This window comes from Cryptomeria japonica, chromosome 9, assembly GCF_030272615.1.
Source record: "Cryptomeria japonica chromosome 9, Sugi_1.0, whole genome shotgun sequence".
Classification (NCBI taxonomy): Eukaryota; Viridiplantae; Streptophyta; class Pinopsida; order Cupressales; family Cupressaceae; genus Cryptomeria; species Cryptomeria japonica.
In genome coordinates this window covers 93,984,206-93,996,230 of record NC_081413.1, presented here as the reverse complement: position 1 = coordinate 93,996,230, position 12,025 = coordinate 93,984,206, and the positions used below count along the sequence as shown (strand labels likewise).

The 12,025-nt window shown below is 38.7% G+C and overlaps 1 pseudogene; it reads left to right on the top strand.

The window, feature by feature from the left end:
• The first annotated feature begins 493 nt into the window (after positions 1–493).
• Positions 494–1,255, top strand: LOC131077914 (tubulin alpha-2 chain-like; annotated as a pseudogene).
• Positions 1,256–12,025: the final 10,770 nt, after the last annotated feature.

Below are 12,025 nucleotides of genomic sequence, written 5' to 3'. Positions count from 1 at the left end.
ACAACTGTTTTGTCTTTGTTTTTGATTGGTTATGAACAACAACTCTTTTATGGTTATACTATATAGATGCATCGAGATGATGCACAATTCAAGGGGGGGAGGATGTCATAACCCTCATTTTCTAAATATTGATAAGACTCATTAATTGCTAATATTTTTATTATTAATATTATTATAAATATATATTGTTGAATGAAATAATCCATTACCATCTTGAAGCTAAATACAGCTAGTGAAATAAAGCGACTATGCATGCCTACCAATTAAGTAGAGGTGATAGCAGTAAAGAAAATTAATAAATGATTAACACAAGGTGAGTTGGTGGAATATAATGGTACTGGTGATAGGGGGAGTAGAATATGTCAAAGCCGTTATAAGGGAGTGCATGTTAATATGTCAAGGAGTGGGTGTCTTTGCAAATGCCTTCTTCACTGTTATTCGCTTTCACATCAATACATTCCCCCCCCTTTTTCTGTGTGATTAAGCTTTGAAAATGAGGGAGTGCATTTTGATCCACATTGGGCAGGTCAGAATCCACGTCAGAAATGCATGTTGGGAGCTCTACTGTCTGGAGCATGACATTCAGCCTGATGGCCAGATGCCCAATGATAAGACCATTGGAAGCAGAGACAACGCTTCCAATATGTTTTTCAGCAAGATTGGTGTGGGGAAACATGTTCCCTGGGTTGTATTTGTAAATCTAGAACCCACTATTATAGAAGAGGTTTGCACTGGCATCTACCATCAGCTCTTTCACTTGGAGGAGCTTATCAGTGGCAAAGAAGATGCAGCTAACAACTTTTCTCATGGCCATTACACCATTGGAAAAGAGATCATGGATCTTTGCCTAGACCGTATCAGGAAGCTTGCAGATAACTAACTGCACAGGTCTACAGGGTTTTCTAGTTTTTAATGCAATGGGTGGAGGGACTGGATCTGGACTCGGTTCACTTCTTTTGGAGCACCTTTCTGTGGATTATGGCAAAAAAAATCCAAGCTAGGCTTTACTATGTATCCTTCACCGCAGGTGTCCACATTTGTGGTTGAGCCTGACAATAGTGTGCTTTCTACACACTCACTTCTGGAACACATTGATGTCTCTGTGCTTTTGGACAATGAAGCCATCTATGACATTTGTCATCATTCACTCGACATCGAATGCCCAACCTACACAAATCTGAACTGCTTCGTTTCACAGAGCTTGGAGCATGAACGTTGCTGCTTTATTACACAGAGCTTGGAGTGTAAACATTGATGCCATCTAGGCTAGCCGTTGGGAGATTCGTACATATCTTATGGGAAGGATTCATTCAAAGAGCGATAATTAGAGGCAATCGAGAGATTCATACTTTTTGGGAAGCCTCCAATTGAAGGGAAAAGAAGAGGAAAATAAAATGAGGGCAAGAGGATCTGTCGTAGGGATTGGTAGTGGGATTGGGCACTTTATTTGCATTGGAGTGTCTTGTCATTGGACAGAAGAGGGTTTCTGGTACATACCGAGCTTTCAATTTGCATTGGAGTGTTGTGTCATTGGGTAGAAGGTGCTTATAGTTGATGTCCCAACTGATTATCCAAATATGCAATGAAATTCTTGGTTCATGGTTAAAGGGTTTTACAGTGAGTTGGTTGTGATCAGTCAACTTCAAGAAGCTATTTTTGCAGCCATCAGGACAAGGCAATGAGCAGTTTGTGATCAATCAAGTATGCAAGAATCTAACTTCTTTTTTAGAATTTTAGTTATTGTTCTTATTTTTTGTAAGTTTAAATAGATCCTTCCTCTATTAACTAAGCCAGTACTTAATAGTTTTATTTTATATTTTTACTATGTTAAATAATATTATTCCAACATAAGATCACTCTATTCTATTACAGTGATGCGAAATCTTATTATATTATAACTAGGGCTTTAAATAGCTTAAGGGTTTACTTAATTAAATTACTATGTTTTTTATTTTATGCCTTCCCTTTCAGTGCAACTTGTAAATGTTTTGATGATCTCTCATATGTATGAGACTTCTTCTACATGCCTATTAGATTTTGGGGGTAGAGTCTACTAGTTCCTTTGAATGCCCATTTCTTTATAATAGTTTACGCATCAATTTGCTTGATTATATTAGTAGTAGTACCAAGACATACTGTGTGAAATCTGTCTGCTAAGATTGTTTCAAAATTTACCACTGACACAGCATATTGATACTTCCTCAGCTACTTTTGTTACATCTCTCTTAAAATTTATTAGTGTGAGGTATAGGGATCTTAATAAGTAAACCGATAGTGTGTAAAATTGATTTATACCTACATGGTTATTATTATTTGATTTCAAACTAGCTAATCATTCCATCTTTAATACTAAATTGCTAGCATTATATGACTTAATTTAATTGTCATCGGTACTATGCCTTTAGGAAATAATATAACTCATGATTTCATTTTTATTAATAATGATATATTGGGTTGTATATGTATTAGAGCACTACCATTTAGAATAGTTATGATTAGTAGAGAAGTTAATTTAAGTTGTGAATATATCTATGTATTTATACAATAGTAAAAAAAATCCATTTTATATACTCACTTGAGAAGTCAACAATTTGTGAGATGTGAAGCCCCATCTATAAATGGGCATATCTATGTTTATACTCTAATTCTACCATGAAATGTTGTACTTGAGTGTGATGGTAAAGAGATTGTTTTATAGGTAAATCTTAAGTATGACTATATTATCCATGTAGGATTGTCTTGTGTTGATGATATTGTATTCTTAAAGGAAGATTTGGAATGTAATATGTTTTTTTTTGAAATGCAATATTAACCTTGAATAAGTGAATACTTAAAAGGATAAATCATAGTACTTCTACCTATAATGTATGAAGTGAATGAAAACATCTTATGTTAGGTGATGGTTGAATGTTATAAGTGAGCTATGAATACTCTTCATGTGAATTATGACTTCATCAATGTGGGGAATTGTGATAGGAATTAGATTTTATTAATGAAGAAAGCTTAAGATAATGCAAGTGAGAATTGTATTTAAAGTTATGAATTCGGTCACCTTGGCTACAAATGAGGTATTTCCATCATGCTCATAGGGTCAAGTTGTGCAAGTAGGATCAACACTCATATATGTTTACTCCACTTCACAAACATATCTGTAGAGAGATAAGAATATTTGTTTTAGAATGAGTTACTCTATCTTGTTTCATCTTTGATTTTCTTCTTAGAAAACATTGACAAATTATCCATTCTTATTAGATGGCATTATGCAAAAAGAAAGAAAATAGTAAACTTGAAGCTAAGAGTCAATTAAGTGGTGATACTTATAAGAAGCAATTTTTAATCTTTATACAAATGGTGCATTAGAAATGTGAATTTCATAGTTAGCCATATAGTAATGTAGTGCAACAATCTATTAAATAAAATGAAAAGATTGTAGGAGAGACAATGAAAGCAAGCTTGTCACTATTTGTAGGATGTGTCATTCTTGTATGTAGTTATATCTTTGGTTGTTGTGTATGGTCTCCACCTCTCCTATCATATCACTAAAATATGTCCATGTAAGTCCTTGCGTTGATGGGTAGTAGTGTAGTGTGATCATAATGAATATTAAAAGAAATTAGCCACAAGGTTGTGTATACATCTTGATATTCAAGTGTTTTACCAAATGGAGATGAAACAAAATCTGAAATCTTCTTACATAAGATTATTAGACTTGATGTATCTTGTGAATCTCAATCAAGTACTTGTCTTTTGTTGTAAGAAAATTTAGTTTTGAAGGTGAAATAAAGTAGAATTTCATTGTTCTAGAGTACTAGATCCTTATCCTTATCAAGAAAATGAGTTCAAGAAAACCTACCCCATGATCACTTAAAGAATTAAATAATAATTTTAACTGAAGTAAATTTTAGGAGGAAACATTAGCTCTATTCTAAGAGTTTGAAATCGATAAGGATAGATATCTAAAGATAAAGTTAACACAAAGGAATAGATAAGAGATCAACTAGAAATAGATTGATAAAAATTATTTATTAGGGAGGCTTATTATTATTTTTCTTGGTCAACTAGCAAGTGTTTAGTCTCTTTCCTAATCTCTTTTCAAACAATTAGTAATAAAATATTAATAATAATAAAGTGGTTATTTGAAGCTTATTGTTGACTAGATTTCCCTTTAAGCAAGTATTAAATTCATTACCAAAGTATTATTATTTGATAATTTGATTTCCTTTCAAGTATTAGGATTCATATTTAAGTGAAGTTATCATTTGCAGAAAATAATTAAAGATAAAATTTATGTTACTTCAAATCGAAGAATTAGTCGTGGTTATCTTCAAGCTTATAACTAAATAGCTTTTCCCTTCAACAGTAATTGTTAAATTATTTTCCAAAGTCTTTCTATTTAATAATTTTATTTTATTTCAAGCAATTTAGTACCCTTCTAGTATTAGGATTCATACTTAAAGTGTAATGGTCATTTTAATAAGCTATCAAAAAAAAGGATAGAGTTTAAATGAATTTACATTCACTCAGTTAAACCTCAGAGAACCCCATTGGGGTTGGTTGTGTGTGACATTTTAGAATTTATTTATCTTGATGGATTTTGGCAGATGATAATGGGTTAAGGGTGACGTATTTAATAGGAGATAGGACCTAATTGTTTTAGGCCACAATGATGAGGCCACCTTGAGCCTTTTTGCTATAGAGCTACCACTGTGGGTAGCAGCCACAGAGAAACTATCTGGGACATTGACCCTAGAAAGGGTTGCATACCCATGAAATAGTTTACATTAAACCATAGTCATAAACCAGAACTACATACTTTATGCCTTGATCTCGTGATGAAACGGGTATGTAGGCTGTCTAGGGATAGAGTTGCAGAGTTTACTTTAGTGGCGAATATTCACCAATGGCGAATTTTTGATGTTGGCCATGTCGGAAATGGTGAATTTTTGTACCGTTTGGGGGTGGCCATGTCGCTAGAATTGTATATGGTGAAAATGGATAACAATAATAACGATATTGAAAGGCTAAATGAATTCAACCACAAAACCCTAGCCTAACAACAACAAAGATCCACCATAACATATGAAGATTACCTAAGACAATGCAAATCAAACAAAATCACAAAGATTATACCATCACATGTCCAATAGGGTTTTGATCTCCATTCTTCCTATCTCCATTGATCTTGCTTGATATATTTGCTCTCAGATTTTATGTGCACAAGAGCTCAACAAAGAACGAAATGTGGTTGCAAGTAGGATCGTAATGTAGTCAAGTCCTTAAGATGATTCATTAGAATAATTGATTAGGGTTTGATAATGAGGGAAGCATCTCCTTATATAGAAGACACAATAAGAAATGGAGGGATAAGATTGAGAGGTGTAAAAGGAGGTCGGCTATGATTAGAGGGTAGGTAAAAGAAATAATAAAATAATGAAAGAGGTAGGTAGTGTAAGAATTAAGAGATGAATGACATGTGTCATGGATAGAAAAGGTTAATGAATTAATTAAATAAATGAAGATTTATTTAATTAATAGAAGAAGTGGGATCAATTAAATAAATAAGATATTTATTTAATTTAGGAAAAGGATAATTTAAATAAATAAAAGGTATTTATTTAAGTGAGAAATAAGGCTAGAAGAGGATAAATGAATTAATTAAATAAATAATGATTTATTTAATTAATAGAAGAATTAAGCTTAGATAATTAAATAAATAAAATATTTATTTAATTAGACATGACAATTTTAGGTGTCTACATTTTGCTCCTCTTTGAGACAATGCGGCTTGTCGCATTGTTTCAAAGAAGATAAGATGAACTGATACAGAGTTGCCCCAGGATAGGAATGATATATGCCCCCTCGAGAGATTGGATGAAAATGTCTGAAAAGATTGCAGATAATCTCTCGATAAGAAAGATGGAATAGAATGGACTGACCGGATAAAGTGACAGAGTCACGGGATAGTGAAGACTAACTCGGGAAACGAGGGCTAGGGGTAGGGTAGGCTATAAGATAGACCACGGGGGAAATACATCCTCATTGTCATCTACACATCCACAAGAGTAGAGTGCAGAGTGAAAATAGAGCAACATCAGTCAGCAGCGATGGCCTTCATTCATAGATTCGACCACGTTCGCTGATTTCAAAGGCCAGCAGAGGCAGGAGAGCCGGTAAGTACCACCAAACCTCCTTGTGCTTCGATGCATTTATTATTGTCATTAATGCATGCTAGGTAGGGCAATAAATGCACTTAGACTAGGGTCCAAAAAATGTCCAAAAACATTCAGGCGCATCTGCGTTGGTGCCAAGCACATCTATGCTCGCGAGGCACGTCTATGTTTGTGCCAGGCACGTCTGCGTTTGAAACTGCATCTGTGCCAAATGCGGCCGCGTTTGTGATGGTCAGGTGTGTCTGTGCCAAGAAGGCATGTCTATGTCGCCTAGGCACGTCTGTGCAAAGCATAGGCACATCTATGTTGGTCAGGTGCATCTGTGTTTTTCAGGCGCGTCTGTGCGGTCTTTAAGCGCGTTTATGTCAGATAAGCGCGTTTGTGTTTAAAAAAGTGTGAAGTTTTGTCTTCTAGGCCAAATCGGCAGTTCTGTGATGAACATACGCTGTCGATTAGATAAGCTGCTAAGAGGATACACTCAAACAGGTCCTCTAGGGAAGACTAGGATAGATCAAGGCACTTTGTGATGAACAGTGAGTACCAAGATAGAGTACTTTGTGATGAACAGGGAGTACTAAAATATGAGCAGCACTTTGTGATAAACAGGGAGTGCAAATGTGAGTAACACTTTGTGCTGAACAGTCAGTGTCACACACATAGTACTTTGTGATGAGCAGGGAGTACCACTAGGATAGAAGAAAAACTTTGTGATGAACAGTGAGTGTCACTAGGATAGATAGCCATATGCATTTAAATAAAAAGTAGCATTTTGTGATAAACAAGGAATGCCACAATGACTGACATGATTGATTTGCTTGACTGCAGGAGTATTTGCATATGCTAGAGTCATGAGAGATTCCCATCGACTCAGAGATTGCGACCTGAGCTGACATTTGAGGACCGAGCTGCAATCAAGGCTATGGGTCTAAGACATGTGTTGTATGTGCCTAAGTTTCAGGTGAACATGGGACTGTTGACTGCGTTGGCAGAGAGATGGCACTCCGAGACATGTACTTTTCATTTGCCGATGGGTGAGATGACAGTCACCCTTAAAGATGTATACCGGATCTTGAGGATACCGATCGACGGGGAGCTGACCCCGTACGATCGAGATGGAGATAGGGAGGCCCTGAGACTAGTGTTCTAGGACCCAGGACTAGAGATGAGGGCTGGACATGTGGCATGGGATACAATGACAGCCATAGGGCTAGCACTGCTAGAAGTGGTAGGAGGAGTGATCAGTGGGTTCTTGTGTTCAGATAGGGCGACACGAGGGTTGGCTGTAGGCTGGGGAGGAGCACTGGAGACACTGGTTACACAACACACCAGATATGCCTGGGGACCATGTGTGCTGGCACATCTCTACTATGAGCTGCATCAGTTTGTGTACCACGGATCAGTGGGATTGGGCTGCGGGGTGACATTGCTGCAGGTGTGGGCTTATGAGCATCTGCCAGTGACGAGGCCGATACACTTCAAAGGTAGGGGTCATGGATGTAGTTTCGTGCATTTGTATGACATGATCACCTCATAGCCATGGATTGGCAGGTTAGAGCATTGGTGACGAGTGATAGATGACATTGACATGGTCATACGGAGACCATACCTGGGATACGAGCAGTGGGAGGATGATGTAGTTTAGCGTCCCTACACCTTCTAGAGTAGGTACCTGATTGGGCGGACACCCTATGTGCTAGAGAGGCAGCTAGTGGACAAGGTTGGCTGGCAATTTGGTAGGATCCAGAGGATGCCACGGGGCTCAGGCATGTATGCACGGATGGTGAGAGATCAAGCGCAGTTTGGGCCCCTGCTATCATATGATCAGGTTGTTACACAACTAGTAGAGATGATGCCCCTACCCTGGGACATGTGGCCAGAGATTGAGGATGCCAGCATGGATGCCGAGTACACAGCATTCTGGATGGAGCATCCATTCCTACACTTGATGGATCCGGGAGAGCCATTAGATGGGGATGGTGGAGGGGATGATGATGATGGTGGAGGTGATGGGGGTAGAGGCTAACGGAGGAGGAGGGGAGCAGTTGGAGAGAGGAGGGTTGCACCTCGGAGGGAGGGTGGAGAGGAGAGGCAGGCTCAGGTGGTGAGGGGTCGCGGTGGATTGCCACTACAGGTGCTAGTAGCACAGGGTCCTAGATAGGTACAGGTACAGGGATAGGGATAGATACAGGGATAGGTACCAGTATAGGCACTAGTACAAGTACAGGCACAAGCACATGGGCAGGCACCCATACAGGGGGAGCTATAGGCAGAGGTGGAGGGGGCTGACGTAGAGGAGGATGAGCTGATAGAGCTGAGGGAGATCTGCCAGGGACATGCAGATGAGATCTAGGAGTTGGAGAGGGAGAGGGATCGGCTCAGGAGGAGGCTCAAAGATACTGAGCAGGAGTGGGATCAGGCTATTCAACGTTATACAGAGGCTGAGACAGCACTGAGAGTGGGGAGACAGGTAGCGGAGGACACAAGGGTAGGATACGCTTATGTCTTGTGGGCAGGGGAGGAGATTGCCGACTGGCAGGATCTCTATTATGGTGCAGTGCCAGCAGATCAACGGGAAAGGAGCTTCCATAGACCGTCATGTACAGCGACAGCTACGGGAGGGAGCCAGAGGAGACAGGCATCGAGTGGTGGGGTTATGGGTCCTCCACCACCACTAGATAGAGGGGATAGGTGGGATGATCCTAGGGTGGGTCCTTCAGGGGCTTAGGTTCTGTCGAGGCCAAGCAGCTCCGAGGGAGGGAGTTCATCATAGCCGTAGAGGGCTCCCTATGTATCAGTATTGTACCATTTTTGTATGATGATGTAGACACTTGCAGGTGCTTTTGTAGCCATATGATTTTGACATCATTGTATCATGACACTTTATGATTATATATATGAGATGATTCATCTTTGCGGTGGCTATATGCATGTGTACCTATATGATGAGATGTTTTTATGTGATGTTTGTGATGTGGATGCAAATATGTATATGATGCAATGCAATATTTTTATTCTTTTATGTTTTATATATGTATTCATGATGCAAATGTGAATGTATGTAATGTAGATGATTATGATAATGCAAATGTAAATTGTGCTAATATGTGTTGTGTGCAGGATGTGATGCAATTGTGATATCTATATGTATGTATGAAATGCTTATATGTGGTAATGCAGGTGCAACTAGATGAAATGCAAATGTTTTTGGTGTGTCATTATACTCAGTCATGTGATAGCAGGCTACGCGGACTCGAGAAGGATGATGGAAGTCAATCAAGAAAGGGGGATGGAAGACAGAAGATATAAAAGTGAAAGAGCTTCTTATGCGTTATCATCATTGAGCTTTATTATGGCAAGTAGGTTATGACAATCGAGGCATATGTTCGACCGAGAAAGTCATTGTACCTATTTGCATGGAGATAAGACAGTCACACACAAGGAATGCCCCAGTTCACACTAGACTCACAGTGTCCTCATATCCTTGGACAAGTCATAGCATTACTAAAAGACAATCCACAGATAGCAAATACAAATAGGTGACGATACCCCATCCTCGCCTTTCTAGTCAAAGACATCCTGGAGATAGAATCTCTAGTTAGAGACATCCTGGAAAAGCTAAAAGACATGTCACTAGAAAGATAAAATCAAAAGAAAACCAAGACTTGACACCAACATCCACTGTAGTCCTCAAGTTTAGTGTCTCTTGTCACTTGTATAAGTCTTATTTGATTCTAGTCACAATGTTTACTTTCACAGAAAGGATAGATAGCACTGAACCATATGTTGTCTGAGTCTATTGAAAGATTTGATTTGTTGAAGCCCATTGTTGTTGTTGTGTCTCATCTGAAACTGATTGAATCCATGAAACTGATACTTTATTGCAGAGAAGATGAAACTTTATTGTGGACCAGCGATGCAGATGCTGCTTTATTGCGGATTGTGCGCGAATAGACTGAAGAAAAGTTGGAAGAAACTGTACTCCTCAAAACATGTGATGTTCTCAGCTCCAAACCCATCACTAGACGTAGGATTTGCCTTAGCCACAGATAGGATCTGATTTATTATGGATGGAAAGGGAGGTTTATTATGAATGGCAAACCAATCTTGGGTAGATCAATAACAAGCCATGATGGGAATGGGTAAGTTTATTATGAACAAATAGGTTGTGAGTGTGTGCAAAGTGAAAGGATGAAAGTGAATCCTGAAGGAGGGAGGAGCAATGTCTCTACACATAGCGCTGGTGACCCAGTTTTCACCATGGTACTTGCCTAGGGTGCCACCAAAGTGGTTTTCACCGTTGGACGAAATTATTTCTCTTTACTTTTTTTTATTTTTCAATGTTTTTTTTGTGTCACAAGGTGCCTATTTGCCAGGTTTTCACCAAGTAACAATTTTTTTGTTATATAATTTTTTTTGTATTTTTGAATTTTTTTTTTTTTTTTTGTATTTTTGAAATTTTTGATTTTTTTGTATTTTTTGAATTAGGATACTCTGAAGAGCTATGTGTAAAACCTACAAAGGTGCATACTGTTGATAGGATCCTCCAAAGGTTCACCCTCTATAGTTGAGAGCTGATATGCCCCAGATCCATATGCTGCTGTAATGATGTAAGGACCAAGCCAATTTGGTTCGAACTTGCCCTTCTTCTCTCTGTCTTGCTGATTTTTGAGATTTTCTCTAAGAACCAAATCACCTACCTCAAATGTGCGAGGCTTAACCTTGTGATTGCAGCTATGACTCATTCATTGTTGGTAAGCCTTGAGATGATTAAAAGCAGTTTGTCTTCGTTCATCCAATAGTTCCAGTTCTTGTAAGCGAGAGACCCTATAGGCTTAATCATTGATGATGTTTTGCAAAGAGACCCGTAAAGAGGGTAGCTTGACCTCAATAGGCAAGATGGCTTCAGCGCCATAGACAAGTGAATAGGGTGTAACTCCTATAGGTGTGCAGACACTCGTGCGTAAGCCCAAAGTGCAGGATTAAGTTGGATATGCCAATTACGGCCAGCGTCGTCAACTGTCTTCTTTAGGATTTTAAGGATTGTTTTATTAGATGCCTCAGCTTGGCCATTACCTTGGGGGTAATATGGTGTAGAGAAATGATGGGAAATATGGAAACGGTCACAGAGTTCATGAACATCCTGATTTTTGAAGGGATGCCCGTTATCAGTGATAATGGAAATAGGAATACCGTATCGACAAATGATATAGTTGAGGATAAATGTAGCAATTTGTTTTCCTGTGACTTGTGTGAGAGGCACGACTTCAATCCATTTTGTAAAATACTCTATGGCAGTGATAATGAATTTATGACCATTGGACGAAGGAGGGTGAATCTTGCCTATGAGATCGAGTCCCCACTGACAAAAGGGCCAAGGAGACGCAAGTGGTTGAAGTTCCTATGCTGGTGCATGTATGAGGTCGCCATGAATTTGGCATTGCTTACATTTCTTGACAAACTGATATGAGTCTTTTTCCATATTGGGCCAGTAATATCCAGTCCTGATGAGTTTCTTAGCCAAGGTAGGACCACTAGCATGCGGACCACATATCCCTTCATGTACTTCATGTAACACAATCTGAGCTTTGTCACTTTCTAAACATCTAAGAAGAGTGTCATATAGACCTCACCGGTATAGGATATTAGCTAAAATGACATATTGAGAGGATTGGCAAATAAAAGTGCGACGTTGGTTATTTGATAGATAAGGAGGTAGAGTATTATCGCGAAGGTATGTGAAAATGGAACCATATAATTGGGATTCGGGACCAACAACACATATCATCTCAGTAGGCATGATCTCATATGAAGGAAACAAAAGGTTATCCACCAAGAACTCATAGCAGGTCTCGTTT